General features: G+C 33.3%; 1 protein-coding gene across 1 annotated transcript in view; it reads left to right on the top strand.

Moving 5' to 3' along the window:
* LOC149411302 (diacylglycerol kinase eta) overlaps positions 1 to 21,358 on the top strand; it is a 608,003-nt gene that overhangs the window by 549,888 nt on the left and 36,757 nt on the right. The window lies entirely within an intron of this gene.

Here is a 21,358-nt window from a genome sequence, read left to right as displayed (position 1 = left end):
TAAATATTTAGGTATAACTTTTGACACAAATCTTAATTGGAAACAACATATTCATAACACCACGAATAAAATCCGCAAATCTATATACTTTTTCAAACAAACACGCAATTTTATTGACCTTAAACTTTTAAAATCAGTCTATTACTCACTATGCCAATCACACATAGAATACGGAATTCTAGCTTGGGGTAATGCTTCTTCTAGTGCCCTTGACCCCATTATAAAAGCACAAAAATTAATCATTAAAATAATCCTTAAGGTTCCTCTTTCTACCAGCACTGATACGATCTTCAATACTATCAATGTTATGGACATAAAACAGCTGTATGCAAGATCCATCTTGGTCAACTTACACCAGAACAATAAATCACTATACAAACCAACACAAACTATTCACAATACCCGAGCCAAAAACAAAGAACTTCTTCAAACTCCTTTTGCTAAAACCTCATTCGGCCAAAGACATTTTAAAAACATAGCTTGCAAACTATACAATACACTACCAACTACGATTAGACAATTAGAAACAATGACAAAATTTAAACACGAAATAAAGAAATGGATTGCAATCACAGGGCGTCCCACTATTGCAAGCATATGTAAACCAAATTGCACATAGATAACAAGTACTATTTACACACGACCAAATTCAAACTTAATTAAAATGATCTATTTATATTTTCCCACATACTAATAATGAACACAATCTTAACAGGATTAACCCAATCGTTCTTTTGATTGTATTGAAATTATTTTGTATTATTTTTATATTTTCTATTTACCCTTATTGATATTCACTTAACTATATGTATATATATCGATGTACTCTATGTCTGTCTCGACACAGGTTTACCCTAGTGAGACAGGCATCGAAAAACCACTTATAAAAAACTTTATATAGATAAATAAATAAATAAAAATACTGCAATCATGGAATACAACCTTTTTATGGTTACAAATCTAATCATTTTACTAACTAACTAACAAACTGACCATCACGTCAGGAGGGGTAGGCAGAGAGGACGGACCTCCAAACAACTCGGTCTTGGCACACACTTCTTGCCTCATTCACATTCATGCATCGTCTCATACATACTCTTCTATTATTCTGACTCTTGATATGGCCCAACTCGAGTCTCGGTTTCAATTGAACAGATACTCGAGAAAAACAGTTCCATCCCATCCCATGATATTATATATACCTATGTATTATATTTTCTGAGATGTTAAATTATTATTATTAAATGTAATTATTGTATTTTTATTAAATTGTTAAATCACCGTAGGTTTGATTTTTCAATATAAATCTAATCATTAACTGTTGTTTGTATATTTAATTGTGATTAGATTTGTATTGTTGTCTCCCCCCACTTATTAATTATCAATTTGCTCTCTCTTTGAAATATTTTGTCTCCGTCTAGAATTTTTATTTTATGGTATGTAATATTATTTCTCCCTCTGTCTGTTTACCTATAATACATTCGATAACTCTCTCTTAGAATTTAGTTATTATTATACCCTGAAGAAACTTGGTTTAAACGAAACCATAAAATAATAAAAAGTGTATAGTGTTTTATAGTGATTTATTTTTAGGGTATTATGCCGTGTTGCGATCTCCTTATTTAGCCAACGTTTCGGACAGCATTGCAGTGTCCATCAGCAGGGCAGATGTGTAATGAAGTGTAAAGATTACTTTTGACCGTGAAAATCTCAAATTATACCTACATAGTGTTTGTTTTATATAAAAAATATAATATGTTCGTGCACGGAGAGAAATAAAGTCTAACTTATTACTAAAATAGCAAAAGGTTTTATTGCTGGTGCAAACCAGAGCATGACCATTTGGACACACTAACCTTTTGCAGAATTAGCAAAACTCGTATTGCAAACAAGGTGCAATACGTATTGCAGCTTTAGCAAAACCTTTTGCACGTACTGCAAAATACGTATTGCTAATGTTACAGAATGGTTTGGTAGTTTAGCAAGACATATTGCACGTACTGCAAAATACGTATTGCTAATGTTACAGAATGGTTTGGTAGTTTAGCAAGACATATTGCACGTACTGCAAAATACGTATTGCTAATGTTACAGAATGGTTTGGTAGTTTAGCAAGACATATTGCAAACCTTCAAATACTTTATTGTTAAAGACCAGCTAAACATTATGCAGCTCCTGAAGAACATTATTTAAGACCTGCACAACATATTACTACTGCTTTATCTTGTCCATGGATGCTGTACAGAAAACACTTTGTTAAAATTTTAGGTAGAAAATTTTAATACATTTATGTACAGGTCAACATTACAAATACAACAATGGCAAAATTATAACAGCTTGGCTCATCAAGACAATTAAGGATTAATATTCATTGAGATACAACAAGAAACATCTGCTAAAATGTAGTAAAATGTGGACTCTGACTGAATTCTGAATGGGTATTGCATGTATTATTAGTAAAACAGATTTATTTATTTATTTTTTTGAAGAAAATTTAAAGATATTATTACATATATAAATACAAACATGATAAAAAATACAAATAAAACCCAATTACAGATCTTCCTGTAAACACAAAATTATGACAAAAAAGGATGGGTCCAATACCTTAGCTTTGACCTAGCCATCGGACTCAGTGTCCTGTTGCTTATGCAGGCTGGGATAATCTTTCGACAGATGTTGAATAGTTCCTGAAATCAGTAGCAGTCAGTTTTATAGGGCAGTATAGATTCTGTAGGGTCTAATTGAGTTATTCACAGTGTGAATTTTGGCAGAGAGAAATATTGGATTATTTATTATTTACCTTTGCAATGCAGGTTGAGTCGTTGTCGCTTGATCGCTGACGCTTATGCGATGAGCTCAGGTCACAGATACCAGCAAATTTAATCAGCCTCCAAAACGTCCAAAACCTCATAGTCGTCTTTGCTTTGGTCTAGAATATAAACAAAAGAAAGCAAATTGGATTAAAAATGTCACACAAAACTAAAACTTATATAAGTAGGTAAGTAAGTGTGGTAGTATAGGTATAGTAATAACAAATAAAGTAAATATTAAATGCTTACGCAATGACGATAGCGGCAGAAATTCCTCCGATGAGTTGATATTGCTGCTTACATTTATATATGAAAACGAAGTTGACGTAGAGGGTCTTGACAGCTGTTCCTAAGAAAAAAACAATAATGAAGTATTGACCTGTATTCGAATGTCTTCTCACTCAAAACCTCCTTGAAATAAAAGTGAATATAATCTACAGAAGGATCTACTTTATAGGAAATGATAAAAGTAAGGTATTGAAAGGTCCCAATACCAACCTCAGTTCTACTGCTAGATGCCGATGTTGGTGTGCTACTCTTGAGGTAGGGTGCGACCATCAATGTTGCTGCTGCCTCATCCAGCTCCAAGAGCGCATCAAGCTGTTCTGTATAGACAAGGAACATAGGGTGTTTAGTACCTACTAATAATCACATATAAATAACCGCATCTACTAGCAACTACTAGCATTTACTAGCATTTACTAGCATTTACTAGCATCTACTAGCATCTACTAGAATCTACTAGCAACTAAAATACACCATTGAATTTAGACTGAAGTGGGAGTTAGATTAATTCAAAAGCCAAAGCCAACTTGCATCAAAGAACTAAATTTGAATCAATTTGGCAATGGCTTTTAACCCAGGCAGGATGGAACAGTCACAACCCTGGTGGCTTCTTTTCTTGGCTGGACTGGAATAGGTGTGTTATATGTAACTGATGGGGTATGATGATTCTGTGATTATATTATAACGATCCACATACCTTCAAAGTTATCGAGCGTCGCAGAGTCGTATTCCCACAGGGATAGAGTATCTCGAACAAACTTGTCGGCCATGATGAAAAACGCACTATTGCGCACTATAATATTCACGAAGCGCACAGCTGACCGGACGTGCAATGCCGATAACGGCCGAAGTCGAACTAACACCGGTGACCGGAGGTCCAGCCGTCCAGCAACCCGAGGCGGCAATATGGAATCTGCTAAATGTTTTGCACCGTCTGCAATACGTTTGTCTGAAAGACTGCGCTTTTCAATCTCCAAAACATTTGGCAGATTTAGACAAACTAGTTTGCTAAACATTAACTTGGAGTCTAGCAAAACATGTTCTTCAGTTCGTGATGCTCCGCTTTGCTAAAAATACCATAACTATTGCTAAAACAGCAAAACATTTTTTTGCAAAGCTAGTTTGGTTTTTATTTTTCTCCGTGTGCGAAGAGCGTTTTTGACCTCACACCGGACAACGTTTGTATTTTTTTAGAGCTGTCTCACTCGCCAGACTTGAGATCGTTACTTGAGAGAACTTAATGTGAACCGTTTAGAAATTTGCTTTTTTAAATCAATCATTATTTATTTAAAAAAACTGTTTTTTTAAAGGGATGATCAGAACAAGCAGAAATAACTTTAAATATTCCTCATATCTTTAACAGTACTTCACTTGTCAAAATACCCTATTTAACGATGTACGGTTAAAAAATTGTAGGTTCATGTATAATGTAGAGTTGATTGACGGAGACCGGGGTTTCAAGAGTACCTACGTATTATGCGCAAGTGGGTGTATAAAGATGTTGGGGGTAACCTAGGAAATCATTGCGTGTTCATTGGTCCAAATGTGTCATATATTTGAGTCGGGTGATGTCACTTATGTCAAGAGTCGCAGCAGCAGGAAAGCATGTATGTGACAAGATATTACATTGCTTCAAATTATTTTCTTTTTCCTCTTTTTGTGTATGCCACACACATAATAATGTCCCACTCAATCTGTGAGAGCTGTGGTGTTATCAACTTCATTCTGTTCTGATGGAATGTATAGTCATCCCTAAAGGTTTGAAGAAAAGTCTGGAAAAAATATTCCGTGTACCTGACAACTTCAATGTGAAAACAAACCTTGACTCAATATGCTTAGATATTACATGAGCCCCAAGAGAAATGCTAAGCCCTTTCGGAATTAATAAATAAATACGTATTTAAGAAAACCTGTTTTTAATAATTGAGTCTTGTAGAAGGTATTTCTTCTGCAATAAATCAAACAGAGGCAATTATTGAAATAGATTGCTTTTTAATCATAAATTATAGATATTTTAATAGCGCTGTGTTGGTGAGAATGACCCAATGTGCGCATTACAATGTATATAACAAAATGAAGATCACCAACAGGGCGAGGATAATCAGGTAACCGGGCAAATCATAATACTACCCCCTATCTTCAGGACGGTGGCAATTCAACACACTCTTGAAAAGTGATGTGAAGTCATAAAACATTTTATTTCGGATGGTGAAAATGCTTCTACAGGTTTCAGACCGGACTCAATCGATTGTGAGCATGACTAGCTACTTAAAAAATATTATTAGCTGGGTAAATTATATACTATATGACTAGAAGGATATTCAAAGCGATTTTGCACCAAATGCGTAAAATTTTATGTCTATCAAAAGATGTCAACTGTTTATTGAAATTTCATCACAAATAATCAATGATTGTTAGCTTACCTATAAATATTTTGCTCTACCGATACCTTATGTTGGCACTGTTGAGACCCAGTACTGAAAATTATGCGTATTGCTTTTTCCAAAAAAGATCATTATTCAAAAATATATTTTGTTTATTATTACAATAAAAAATAAAAACTGTTTGTTATAAAGCTCGGGTCTGAAAGGGTATAAAAATAATATTGTTATAAAAATATTTTTTATGGGTTGGTTCTTTATTATTCGTTTACCATGCATTTAAGTTAAAAGAAATTATAAAATTTATATTGCTTAACTAGTTTATATTATTTAATTACAGCACATTATTCTTGAACATTAATTAAATTATTGTTTGTTGGAAAAATATATTAGAATCGTTAATCAATGAAATGAATTCTTCGCAACGATGATTTAATAAAATGATATTTAATTACAGCGTATTTTCAATTCATTGTCTTGGTTTTTATGAATCCATCACCGTGCGTGGGTTGAATTGCATGCGATCATTGGGAAATATTTAATTACAGTGAAAGTGCTTTCACCGCGGGATCCATAATAAATACAGTTGGAGAAGTGAAAAGGTTTTCCCTAAATAGAAATTATTATAATATGTGCAGAGCTTTAACGTATTGATGATTTCTGTGAATGTAGGAAAATGTATTGCTCGTGTAATATTCTAATTTTCTTCATCTTTATTCTTAATTTTAATTTCATTTTAAAAACCACTCGATTGATTTTCAGTATATTATGCCGACTTAGCGAAACGTCTTGAGTGATTGCACGCCATAATATGCCATTTTACACAAAAAATTCGCGCATTTACGTTTTTTTCCATAAATCTTAAAAATATAGGATAAACAGTAAAATATAAATAACATTTAAAACATAAATTTAAAAATTGTAAGTAAAGTATTTAGTTTGTATGTGGTAAACGTATTAATTAACAAAGTATGCAATCTGTATATCAAATTACATGTTTCCACATTATTTTTTCGCTTTGAAATACATATTTTAAGTTTTTCCACAATATATTACGTAAATTCAGTGCAACTGGTGGCGGAAAACATAAAAAGTTCTCGCATCAAACCTACATGATTACACAAAAAATGCTTTTCAGAAATCGCCACCTGCATTGCGTAAATTGATCAAACAGTGATTTACCAAGAGGTTCGAAACAAATGTAACTGTATTTTCTTGCTGTATACTAGAAATAAATTTTGTTTTTCATACCTTAATTCATTCCTAAAATGTGTGCATTAAACACCTCTATCCTGTCATACCAGTTGAAATGGAAAGTTTTCTGCATACAAATTAATACAGCTCAGGCAAATATTTTTTTCGATGTTGGTTCCTGTGCATCTTCTTTTAAGTCAATATATATATATATATATTTTTTTTTTGATAAACTTGTAGAATTCTGCAGAACGCTTATTACGTAAAAAAAATAACACTTGGTTTCACCTTAATTATTACAAGAGGTAACTATTTATGTGGTAGGAGATGGTAAAAGATGCATTAGAGTTCCATTTTTCTCAATCAAAGTTATGTTCGAAGGTTAGGAAATAGGCATAAATTATTAAAATAGTCCAAACTAATGCCCCAAAAATCTATTTTGTACATGTTTACTTAAACCCCCAACTTGAGGTGATTTTGCACTAAAACGGCGCTTTACAAATCATCCAGATATCATTATTAAATAAGTGTATCCGTTAGATATTTATGGTGAAATCAAGATTTTTTTTTTAAATAGTCTGCATTCAGCGGAAATCGACAAGTTAACCATTTTCTTTATTTAACTAATACCGAAAATGATTATGTTGCTTTTTAAACTAGTCCCCGGTTTTTCCCGGTCTTTAAATATAGTTTTTTGAAATCAGATATAGATCTTCTTCTTATTTTGAAGGTCAAGTGTGTAAAATTTCATCAGTCTCGAAATAAAACTGTAGTTTTGTATAAAAATCAAATAATCTCTGTCCGCTACAGATAATCTTCTTTATATAAATAGATGAACAGCTTTTCAATCAAAAAATGTATTGTTCGATGAATATATGCTGTATTTACGTAAGTTGAACCCGCAACCTGTGGAATCTCATTCGTTGTTTTTTTCTCCTCGGCCACGGACTGTATTATAAGATTATTTTCTTTTTGATTGGTCCTTAAATTTATCAATTCAAAGATTTGGCGTCTCATAAATAACGGCATGAAATTTGAAAACTTTAGACAGGTCCTGTTTACCTTTGTCAAAGAATTTCAACCATCTTTGAAACCCAAATTATCGGCAAAACTGTCAATTTCATCTGGCAATGATTTCCGACCGTAAGAACAAAAGGTTTTCATTGTGCCAAAACATTTTCTAATTCACGATAGTAAAATTTCATTCGTGCCCTCAAGCAACGTCATACAGGCATAGATAATAGAAACAAATGGAGATCAGGTATAGAAGGGTGCCAACAGTCGTGGAGATACCACTAAACTTTACGGATTATTGAAGCGGCTTAGCCAATGAAAGTTATTCTTGTGGTGTGTAGGTAGAATGAAAGGCGGGGCGTCTCACCGCATTGCATAAATGCGATTTGTAATAGTGTGATTGACCGATGTTGGCTTGGATTTTATAAAAGACTAGATGAAGTCTCTGGCGTTACCAGGGCTCTACGCAGAGTTTTTTTCTTCTGAAATCAGATATAGACAGTTGTTTAGTATTGAAACAGTTTTGGATAATACCTACCATTTTTACTATCATACATACTATCCATTTCCTTCCTTAAAAACAGCCTTACCCACACTTGGAAAGAAGAAGATGATTTGTTGCATTGTAAATTGTCGCAAGTACAATATTCGAATTCGTGTCGTGTAGCAAGAAGGTGTAATCGTCATGTCCTCATCGTATTATTCACATGCTTTGTGCTCGGTTTGCAAATATCAAAATCATATTAAAGATTATCTCGTTTTGGAGGAAATTTCACCCTGTGAACAGTGCAAGTTCGTCGAGAGCCCTATTGCCGGGATTCTTGGGAATTCAAGGAAGGCTGTTCCTTCATTCCACTTTTCCCGTGATTTTTCAAACACAGTTGAATGAGCTTTACACTGTCGTATTCTTGTTGATTTGATTTACAGTTCATTTACGTGTAATAGAACATGGAACAGTATTTTTCATATTATTTTGAACGTCGAGTGTGCAATTTGGTAGTAACAAATTCTGCTTTAACCCCTAGTGTGCCGGCGTATCCACCGTGGAGTTAGTTCAACGCACTTGCCTTGATTTTGTTGTTATTGAATGTTAAAAAATGCTCTTTGCATGTAATTGTTTTTAATTACTTGACAAGGAAATAATGTATCTTTAAATTATTCTTACATTTCGTTTCGTCACTAACAAACATGTTTATTTTAACTGCAAAAAAGTGCGTTATATCATATGTTTTCATTTTCAAAGTCATAGTACTTTACCTATTTTCAGGAGAGCCTCCTACGACTTATCTGTATTGTAAAGAAAGCTTATTGAGCTGGAAAATATAATATCAAGAATATTTTTGCATGTCTTTATGACATTATACTTTTTATAACAATGAAGAGAAGAAAAAAACATTTCTTTGAATGTAAGTAAATGTAATGAATGTAACTGGGGAAACTTCGTGCAAAGAATAGAATATATAAACACAATTAGGGCCCCGACGAACAGTGACGGATGTTCAAATATGTAGTTTTGCAGTAGAGCTAAAGTTTCGTTTCTGCATTTTTACTCTTTTCGATAATATATTTCTCCAATTAAATAAATAGGGGTGTAAAATGTAAAATATCATATTTCTTGATCTCAAAAAAGGGAAAAATGCAGAAACGATACTTTAAACCAGCCCTGGCCAACCCGCGGCCCGCGGCGCCCATACGTGCGGCCCTGTTAAACATGTTGATTACTATAAAAATACATTTTTTGTTTGTTCAATGTTTGTTTTCTTTTCACATCTGGCTTTAGTATTGTTTTCTTCACATTTACCTGACTGTACTTTCAGATTACCTCTGCAATAATGTCTGTACGCGCGGCCCTTTGTAAATTTTAGGTCGTCAATGCGGCCCGGGGTGCAATTTGGGTTGGCCAGGGCTGCTTTAAACAGCTCTACAGATAAAGTACAACTTTACACATTGTTCTTCAGAACTGTCGAAATTATCTGGTAAGACGCATAATTTACAAAAACATAATTTAGCAAGAAACAAGAAGTTATTACAAGTATGGTGTACGGCGGGCTATTGGCATTTTGCACCGGCATCTTAAGGGTTAAGGGATAGGAAAAGGAGATGGGTGGGTGGCGAAAACTTATGTATATAATGACCTTCCTCTTGTTTGCAGAGTGTGGAAATATCCTAAATCTCGGAATAAAACTGTAGATTTGTATAAAAAATAAACCGACAGACCCCACCGCGACATTCTTCTTCATATATATGTAAGATAAATTGTCTTCCTTTATAGTTTTCGATATTTTACCTCGTGTCAAGCATGGTGTGTGTATGTATAAATAACATAACCTATGACAACAGACGTCACTAAAGCAGGGCAATTAACTCTGCTACATTGCCTCATCGTGTGAATTTTATATAAAGACTTCAAACCAATGAAGACATAGAATGATAGAAGTATACTGTTGGTGTGTCGGTGTGTAAGCATAGAATAAATAAGAACACAAGAAATGCCATGTGAATATGTTTTGTGATCCAAAAGTCATTTATCGACAATTAATTGCTTAAATTTTATATGCAGAACTGTTTCTTAATAATTCCGCCAGAATAGTTCTGAAATTCAAATGATATGGCAATATGTGTCAGGCAGGGGTAAAAGGGACACAGCGCTCGCTTAATGGTCTAGAACTATAAGGTATTAAGTCAGTGGCGATATTGGTTGCCATTCACATCTACGTGGAAGGCAATTTTCTATTGTGTATTATCTATTCAGAGGTTGTGACGCTGAAAAAGATAGGGAAGGGGAAGGCTTGGAAATATTTGGCTATCCAGATCTAAACTTAACTCTGCTAAACCATTCCAAAAAAAATACTGTTATAAATGTGACTGATAAAATATTAGTCATTCAGAATATATCTGAACATATGTTTGCGCAGGTGGCCTTGGTCTAATAAATATAATAGAGAAAATGCGAAAACATTATAATTTTTGAGAACACGTGTTCCGTTTTCCCCATAACATATTCGTGCTTCACTGATAGTTTGTTACGAAACCAGTCAACTCATTCGTTAAGGACCTGCAGTCCCATTTTTAAGCGCATAATGCTCTATATATATTGAACAGTTTTATTTTTCTGTGTGTGGCCTAGGAGTTGAAAGGTTTTGGAAGCATCGATTTTTTATTCTGTATTGATTCATTCGATTTTTTTCTTCATTATTTCAACCCGTGTGAGTTTTTCCGGTATTACGAATGCTGACGAATTTATTAACTAGTTTCCGAAAAGCCAGCTCCTTTATTATCCTGAACCGTGAATTGTTAACGAATCGGAAAGTAGCCTCGCCTTGCCTTAATTATTCGGGCATCAAGTTGGGCGGGAATTAGTGATTCAGCTAATGGCCCCGGTTCCGGATGATTAAATATGCAACTAATCAGAGAAATGGACGTAACCTACAAATACTGCATTTATATTGTGGTAAAGATGAAACAAATATTACTATAGTACTAGCTGAAGTCCCTTGAAGTTGCCTGGGTTTAACACAGATACAGATTTTCAAAATCAGATGAAAAAAGTTATTTTTATTGAACGTCAAATGTGCAAAATGTCATCAAGAAGGTTACACTTTATCTCCTCAAAATGACAATTCAACACACATTTAAAAAGTGATATAAAGTCATTAAAAGTGATGAAACAAAAACAAGGTTAAATAGTTACATATATAACCTAATTTTTGTTTCATCACTTTTCAAAAATTTATACACTTTTTATAGTGTGTTGAATTGTAATTTTGACGAGTTAGTTATCCGGTCACCTTATAAGTCGGTAGAAATTGGGTATGCAGGTATACAGGTCCCCCTGTTGGGCAAAGAGGGCGTAGTAGTTGTTCTCTTTCCTTGAGTGTCAGGTGTGCAAAATTTCATCAATCTCAAAATAAAACTGTAGATTTGAATACGAATTAAATCTATGCTACCCGCCATAGACACTAACTAAATATAAAAACATTATGTTTTTTTGTTTGACAATAGACGTATTTAAGTGTGTGGTAAATAAATTTCGTGTTTGAAAAAAAAAACACAAAAGTTAAGTTAAGTAAGGTTAGGTTAGGTTATAATAATTTTTTTTGAAATTCAAATGAAACGAATACATCTTTCAGGTGTCGTTACTGGTTTCTCGAGTATTTGCCCAACCACCGACCCTAACTGTCCAATGCTCACTGAAGACTAAAATGCAATCTACATTTTTTACTCCATATAAGCTCAGGAATCACTGGTTAAGGCTCCGTATGCGTATATGTAGTATGCGTGTAAGTAGTATGAGTATAAGTTGTATGCATTATTTACGTATGCGTAAGTAGGGTACTCTGTATGCGTATAAGTAGTATGCGTTATTTATGTATGCGTATAAGTTGTATGCGTTATTTACGTATGCGTATGCGTATAAGTAATATGCGTAATTAGCGTACTACGTATGCGTATAAGTAGTATGCGTTCAAAAACAAGAAAAATAAGATGCTTCAAAGGGGGATATACAAATATTAATATAGAGGTAGCGCTGTAATATTAAATAAACGATTATAATTAACAGACGTAAGCAAAAATACTTAATAAATCCTGACTTAATTTAATATAGAGCAAAAACCACTCGACAAATGTCTTAAGAAGGCCTTTAAAGAAAACCAATGATTTTTTTCATACCTATAACATGTTAAATAACATGACCATACATACAGGGTTTTCCAATAAGAGGTGATATTTAGATATTCAATCGTAAAAGATCAATGCTTTCGTTGCTTGTATGGCACGTAGCGCCGTCTTGTTGAAAGTAAACGCTGTCCAGATTAATACCATCCAATTCCGGCCATAAAAAATCATTAATCATCTCTCGATAGCGCAATCCATTCACCGTAACTGTTGCTCCAGCCTCATTTTCGAAAAAGTAAGGTCCAATGACTCCGCCGGACCATAATCCGCACCAAACAGTCACACGTTGAGGAAAGAGAGGCTTTTCAACAATAATTCTTGGGTTTTCCGAGCCCCAGATGCGACAATTTTGCTTGTTGACGAAGCCACCGAGGTTGAAATGGGCCTCATCACTCAAGATGATTTGCATTTGATTCACTCAAGTGAATTTTAATAATTTCAATGCGTTGTTGAAGCGTTTATCGTTCCATTTTTATTAATGTCGTAGTTTCTACTTGTCAAATGTCAAAAAATGACAGCTTTTAAAGTAACATCTACCGAAATAGCGGTCTATTCAAAATAACACCTATTATTGGAAAATCCTGTACTTTGCGATATTCAATATTCAATATTCAATTTCATATACTTACTCTTTCAACTCGGCAAATGTGTAGAGATTATCTTATAAAATAACAAATTTTTTCAAAAGCTTAATAACTTAGTATTCAAGGGAGGTAGAAATCCGGGGTCTGAAAGTTTGTCGTGCACGTACTGATACACCCTGTATATACACATGTGTTCTGCAATATACGGAAATTGCAATCAAGCTTAAAATAATACATTTCTATATTTGCAACATTAAATCAGCACTAGGTTATTTATTCAAAATGGACCTTTTCAATGAAAAATAAATTGAATTTACTTTCATTCCCACTGTTTTTTTCATAAATGTCAATATGAGTCAAATATCAAAGGTATTTTTCCAACTGAAAATACGCTGAAGGTTTTTTTTTGCTTAAAACAAACAATCAGTAGGTATTTCAGTGGAGGATGAATTTAAAGGAAAAATTTTAGAAAGTGTTTCATGGTGGAGACATTTGTTTGTCCTTTTTTATGGTAATACCACACAAGAGTCCCAACTGCTCCCTACTGTCTATTCTCAATACTTGGGGTATGTTGTAAGGCTGAAGGTAGGGAGATGGGAAGCATTGTGGAAGATGATGGTAGAGAGTACCTGGCTATTCATATCTGGTCTCCAAACACGAATAAAGCCATTTGTACCAACATTTCAATTCCGAACGGGGGCCATACGAGAATATCTTCCACTCCGAAAAATGTCGTAAATATTCAATATATTATTTTAAATATAATATATTGTACATTTATATTTTATATTGACTCTAACTTCTGCAACCTAAACTAGCTGTACATCATTTTTCTTATGTTTGTTTTTTTTTATATTATAGTAATGTATAGATTGTATGTCCGCAAACTGTAAAATTCACCCGCCATAACACAGGGTCATCCCTAGCATGGAGGGTGAAATATCACAAAAAACCACATGTACTCTCTAAATCATGAATCAATTAAATAAATAAATGAGTCATAAAAAAATACAAAATAAATTTACTTGCGCACACCGGGATTTGAAACCTACTAATTGTTAGCCGGCAGCCTTACCCTTCGACCATGGCTGTTAAGCCCACGCTTTCTGAATTTCAACCGTTAAGTTCCTATATTATTTTTGAAGACAATATAATTATATGAAATTTCCTCGACAGAAAAATAATCGTAAGGAATGCTCCGAAAATTATTAAAAACACACTTTGTTCTTTAACATGTTATAGGTATGAAAAAAATCACATCATACCTTTAAATGCAACTTAGGCATTTAAACGAATCGATTTTTTAAAATAATTTTACAATTTTCGCATTAATATATTTTCAATTATTATAACTTTTTATTAGCGCGCTCCCTCTAACATTCGGATTAAATATACCCCTTTCGAACCACCTTCTTCATCTTTTTGTATATTAGCGCGCTCCCTCTAACATTCGGATTAAATATACCCCTTTTGAACCACCTTCTTCATTTTTTTTGTATATTAGCGCGCTCCCTCTAACATTCGGATTAAATATACCCCTTTTGAACCACCTTCTTCATTTTTTTGTATATTAGCGCGCTCCCTCTAACATTCGGATTAAATATACCCCTTTTGAACCACCTTCTTCATCTTTTTGAACGCTTACTAGGGAGCCTTAAATCGACTAAACCTATTTTATAGGCAGTTCCGGGACTCAATTACACTTGTGGTAGAAACCAGTAGCGTTATAGGTTGTAGTCATTTTCACCCCAATAGAGAATGACATAGTCGCACTTTCTCCGGACATTTGAGGAAGCTTGTGCGGTATTCAAATAGAAAAAATACGTTATAAATCAGGAGAAATCGTCTAATAAGACAGGGGATAGTAGAAATGCCTTGCTTTGATCCATACCTGGAATCATTAGCACTCTTGCGTGATGTAAATTACAAAACTTAATATGTAAAAGGCTCGAAATACATATTATTACATCAATACGATTTTCACCAGATTTCCCTTGGGAGCATACTCAACCAGATTTCAGCAATTACCTAAGAGATTACGTACATCGCGTTACACGGGCAATCTAATCCGTGAATCCGTTCCGTGGATTTCATTCACTTCAGATTACCTCGTTTTCTTTCCGTTGATTCCGTTAAGTTTCCGTTCACGATCCGTGTCGGGACGAGCCTGGAATACGTTAACGGGTAACGGCTAACGGCCGAACGTTTAAACGGCAAACGTCGGATGTAGAGAGTAAAAAGGGGTAATTTCACTTAAATTTTGTATAGGCGCAATAAAATAAAAGCTGAATTTGCAAAAAGAGGGTCAAATTCAGTTTTAATGTTGAATTGAATTGAAGAAATCACGATTCTGTATCCCAAGGAAAAAGGTTTGCACACTAACGAGGTAATTCATTTTGAATTTGCAATCTTGGGTCCTACCATTTTTGCTGATTTTAAATCTAGTAGTGCGTCATTTTTTTCGTAATCACGGTCACTTAATGAAAAATAAAATCTTGTACAGTTTTACTTACCACTACGGGCGCTCTTCGTAGTTCGTTGACGATTATTTGATGGAGCGGTCCAAAGCGTAGGGTTTCCACACAGGCGTAGCGGGTTTAATCTTCTGCTAGCTAAATCACCCATCATTTCAAAAGCAGTATTTTCATCTTATTATGATGGCAGTAGAAGGGGTATAAACATTGTTAGATTATTCCTTACCGGGTAATAATGCCTGTTTGAGAAAAACAGAAAGAAAGCAGTTTTTTAGTGAACATGAACAACGCAAAGCATTGTTTCAGGATTGGAATCAGAATTCCCTTATGAACTTGTTGCCTATATTTCATTGAGCGCACTTCGAGAAATCATAAAATATTATTAATATTAGAACATAACTCTATAGTTTGGTCGCCCTTCTACAAAATTCATATTCATTATTTTGAAAGAATTGAAAGAAAATTTATAAGCTTCGTTAATCATTCCTTTAGAGCACATTAATTACCCGTCGTTAATGAATATTTTAAATACTCCAACTTTAGAAAACTGAGGAAAAATAAACGACCTAACCTTTTTATTGAAATTGTTAAGCTCTGAATTCAATTGTTGTGAACTCCTGAATTTAATAAATCTACGCGTACTTATACGAACAGCTAGACAAGCATTAAAATTAGTATACATGGTATAGATTATATACTATACAACATCTATTCAAACTATAGTTTGCATTCCCCAATACAACGTTTACATAGTCTTGGTAACAAATAATAAACCGAATTGTTGTACGGGTATTTGACAATAATTTGAACTTCAAAAACCGTATATGCAAATTTCAAACACCCTATTTGCGAACTATTTCTATCTATTTTATAAATTAATATTAACAATCATTTTATACATTGTTAATTAGGAGTATATTGGCAGATTATTTGTTTTTATGTTACTTCGTTTATTTTTATTATTTATTTCGATGTTATTTTTCAATTAAGTTGTACTGCATTGTAAGTGAACGCCTTTTGGGCATTTAAACAAATGAATAATTTGTTAAAATTTTTGAAAATATTAAAAAAAGTTTCACTGTAATTTTCTTCGCATTTTCCTGAGAAAAATAATCTTAAGAGTTTATTAACTTCAAGTAAATTGATAAGAGACGTATAATTATAAATGTAACAAAATAATTAACTTAAATTATTACAGGTAAACAGACAATGTAATGAAATTTAATGTTATTCAAGCCAGAGGCTTTTGGTACATTTTAAATTAGGCGTTGTTCTATCAGGCCTTCAGGACTTCAAAGAAGATCATTCCGTCTTAATTCACGCCACTCCACTTGAAGTAATTTCTATTAATATTTTAATTCCAGAGATAAATATTGAACAAACTTTTGCTTATTATTCGAGTCGCAATGACAGTGGTGCACCGATTCGTATACCGACTCCAGGCAAAGATTGCTTTTAATCAAACGTTTTCTTAAACAGCATTGAATAAATTATTTTTTAAAATATCGTGTAAGTATTTGTGGATACACCTCAATGCTTTGAGTTAAATTCCTTCACAAAAAACAATTTTTGTGGTAACAATGCCCACCAACAAATATATTTGCTCACTCTTCTTTGATACGGTCTAGACCCTTGAAAAATCACGGGATGGTCTAAATTCTTGTTAGTAAATAAAGGTTTCCTGAAAACGGAACAAGCGCAGAGCCTTCACAATATTCATCTTAAGGATAAATGTAACATACTTTATAATCTACGCGGTCATAGATGAAGTCAATTTAATTATTTTAATAAAATATGCTTTTTGCAAGTTATGCTTTACAATAACTATTATTATATTTTGTTTGCGCCCGTACATACGTAATATGAATATGAATAAATAGTTTAGTTTGAGTTCTTCCAGGGTGTGAGGCCGATGTTTAAAAACATTTTCCTTCAAGTAGCCCCACAGAAAGTAGTCAAATTGCAGCCGGAAGGCCCGCGGGGTGGCGACGAAAGAACGGCCATTTTCAAGAAACGCACGGAGAGCGAAGCCCCGGTGTTGTCTGAACCAAATTATGGTAACGACTGAAAACGGAACGACCTTCCCGACACAATGAAACCCTTCCCAGGTTCTTACCTCCACCATACGAAATGTACCGGCCCTTCAAAATTGCGCTGTCTGTTGTTTTGCTGCAACCTGTACTTACATGTTCCTAATATTTGTAATTTTCGCTGTAATATATTGGTGTATAACTGTATGGAGAACGTGAAGAAAAAAACAAATTAATATACAATATACTTTTCTAATTATTGTGTACCAAATGATATTTGTATTTTATCTGGCAATTAGATTCTTAATAGGGCACTTAATTCAAGCTGTAATATGAATGCCTTAAGTCTCAGGAGACCGCCTTTGAGAGCGTCTGAAAATAAACACTACCATTCCGAATATAATTACTATTTTGATTAGAATCTGCCCCGCTGGTAAATAAATCGTTACGCCCTCCCGGATTCATGATCACAACGCAATATCAACGCAATCGTGTTAAGCCCCTGTTGAGGCAACGTGCAATTTACAGATTATTATATTGGTGTTCTCCAACTTATCACATTAGGCTTGAAAAAATGATTATATGTTTACGTTAGTCGATCTAAAATGATTTGGTTGTATAATTGAATTTTTGGTCTTGAACAGTCTGACTTAAACTGTAAGTGTTAAATATTATATTTAATCGTTAAAGACAATATTAATTAATCTCAAATGAAAAAAAAAACAGAAAAAGATTCGATCTAGGAAATTATATTAAATTAAAAAAAATTAAATTAGGATTTTATATTAAATTAACCTCGTAAATCTGCTCCCCATATTTATTTTAAATACTCGATTTAAATTTCTTTTTTTTCTTACAATCATTATTGTATCACCGAAACTATGCTTATAACTTTCAAAAACTTCTGTTCATTTTTTTGCTGTCGATGTTTTTTCCAGAACACAATTTAAATAATTACCTCAGTTTCTTATCACCACAAAAGTATTGAATATTAATCCTAGACGTGTAAAAATTCAACAGATGTCGCATTTAAAAAATAAATGGATGTATTAATCCATGACATTATCTAGATTGCAATTTAATTCAGGTGGAATCTTTTTTTTTTTTTCTTTATTAAATAATTAATCAATTTACAGAGTATAATAATGTATATTTATTAAGATAATCTATAATACTAGTTTTCATTGCTTTTGCTTTTTTTAATGTTTCTCTTCTATAGAAGCTGGCGGTTGTGTTTAAAAGAGTGTTGAACATCAGGATGAAGAAAATTTAATGTTTATAATTATGATTCAAGGAAATTTGAATATTAAATAATATATATAAATGAACAAAACTTAAAATTAAAATTTATAATTAATTAAGAAGATAGTTTCATCATCGTGGTATTTTTACACTGGACTTCTCTTTAATCGCTTTTAGTAGGTGTTAATCGTTTTCGATTGATCTGATGTTTTCAGGTAGACTGTTGGAAGTATTTTTTCTCTAGATAGATGTAATGATGCTGAGCAAAAGTGGTGTTACAATTTTGTGTTGGAAATATCTGTCTCGATTTTCAGTTAAAAAGCTGTGATTTTGTTTTTCTTTTATTATTTGAATTATTGTGTGTTTTCGGACAAGGTCATTAAATTTTAATACTTTAATTCTTCAAAAATTAGGTGTGTTGGATAATCTCTTAAATGCCTGTTGGTTGGTTGTTTACAGTAAATGAAGTTGGTTGTCTACAGGTGAAAAAATATAATAAGAAATAATTGTTTATTAAAATATGAGTACACATTGAATTATTTGGCGGGTTGGGTATAAGCCGACGTAGCTTAGTGGTTCAGAGCACGTGACTGGCAATCAGAACTTGCCGGTTCATTTACCGTCAGCGGCATTTATTTTCACTCGGGAGATATTTTCAATTTGTATGGATATTTCAGGCGACTAATTAATACTTATAATTATTTATTATTGCAAATATTGAAGAAACGATTAAAGTCTTTTCAAGCGAATTTTTTATTCTGAATTTTGGTTTTTCACCAGAGCGATACTGAGAGTAGATTTACTCTGCTCTGGTGCGATGGTTAGATATGAAAAATATAGTAGTAGTGGTCATGTTATTCCAATTATTTTATTCGAAACCCGTCTTTGTTGCGTAATTATTTTGATTTTGTTAAAATATCAATATTTTATAACAAATTATTTATAATAATTTTTTATCCTTTGTTCTAAATAATATCATTATCAATACTTTCAAATTATGGTACACAGATTACTATCTTCATTATCTTTATATCTGCATAGTGAAGTCAACTTCAAGGTGCATTATCTCAGTTTAATATATTTTCACTTACGACATTATAGTTGTGGGAGTGCGGTAATAATATATCTCGTATTACTACCCCAGGTTAATATTTTAGTTATCATTAATATAACAGACTTGTCGACAATACAAAACAAGAATATCAAATTATCGTTATAAGAAAATAAAATTTACTTAAAAAATATATCACGTTTCTACAAAAAAAAGTGATTGATATCCGTCCAGTATTGACTTTAAATTCACTGAAAAAATATTATCTGGCTGCTCGAAAAAACATTGTTATTTGTACAGGCAGAATCACTGAACAAATAATCCCTAGAAGTGAGATCTAAACTGATTTGAATGAAAGTCTTTTCATCTCCTGCATGTAGAGGCAAATGAAATTTTATTGCTCATCTGTTCAAGAAAGAATTTGAATTTTTGATCAATTTCATCCAGTGGCGGTTTGGAATCGAAATGAATGGTAGCTGACACGACTGCGCGTTGTTTAGTTTGAGGCGCGCCTCCAACACTTCGAAGTAGCAATTGATGGTTTATGGTTTATAACATGGTTTCGGATTTTTTAACTTCCATAGTAGGCACATGCCTGCACTGAGAAAATTTACTGTTATAAAATATTGCTAATTTATTAAAAATCTGGTCAAATTATTCCTATTCCTGTTAAAAACGGGACTGCAAGCCTTGACAGGTTTCCTAACAAACTGTCGGTAAAACTCGAATGTGTTATGGGGATTGCGAAACCCGTGTTCATAAAATTTTTAATATTTTCGCATTTCGTCATTTCATAAACGCAACTGCATGAACACATGTTCCGATAGATTCTGAATGTACTGATAGTTTGTTAATAAATGGCCTGCCATCGCGTTTTTAACAGGATTTAACTAAATCAGCAATACTCATTTTTCTTCGTGCATTAAGTGGGCTGAAAGCAGTGAAAGATATGCGAAAGAGGAACGTCGGGAAGTACCTGGCTATTCAGATGTGGCAGTCATATTATTTTGGTATTTAATTAGATTAAATGACCGATTATTTTGCTGCCATGAAAGATCGTTGCGTCGATTCGATCTTCCGCTAACATGGTATGTTGGCACCTATATAAATATGTATATGTGATACTTTAAATATGTTTGTACCTCCCCACTTTTCAATCCGCCCACAAACCGCCATTGAATTCACCTGCGTTACCCTGGACATGCAGACTTGCACACAACATACTTCGGTTTATCGTCTTCAGTGGACAGAATCGATCTATTGTATATGACGAAACAAATAAAGCTTTTGTAAATATTCTTCTGTTTATATTTGCAGACTACAAATATGGATATAGTCTACACTTTAAGTAAGAAAGAGTCTCTGTGGCTGAGATTGAATTTCTATTCTACGATATCGTATTTCCTTTGTCGTTCGTAAGATAATAATGTATTTCTTGATGTAAGGTTTCATTAATTTCTTGATTTGTGGAAGCGGCGGTTTTCTCTAAGGTTCGTTTGTACAGTGGACTCCCTTAAAATAAATAAGAAAATAAGATAAACAGGTATTTTACCAAATAATTTTACCAAACTTTAAATAACGCACCATTCAAGTTCCGTCTTCAAAAATTCGCC

This window comes from Hesperophylax consimilis, chromosome 26 (assembly GCF_061612785.1).
Source record: "Hesperophylax consimilis isolate HC1 chromosome 26, BYU_Hcon_1.0, whole genome shotgun sequence".
In the NCBI taxonomy this organism is placed as follows: domain Eukaryota; kingdom Metazoa; phylum Arthropoda; class Insecta; order Trichoptera; family Limnephilidae; genus Hesperophylax; species Hesperophylax consimilis.
The sequence above is the reverse complement of the archived record's forward strand: the minus strand, read 5'-3'. Positions and strand labels throughout refer to the sequence as shown.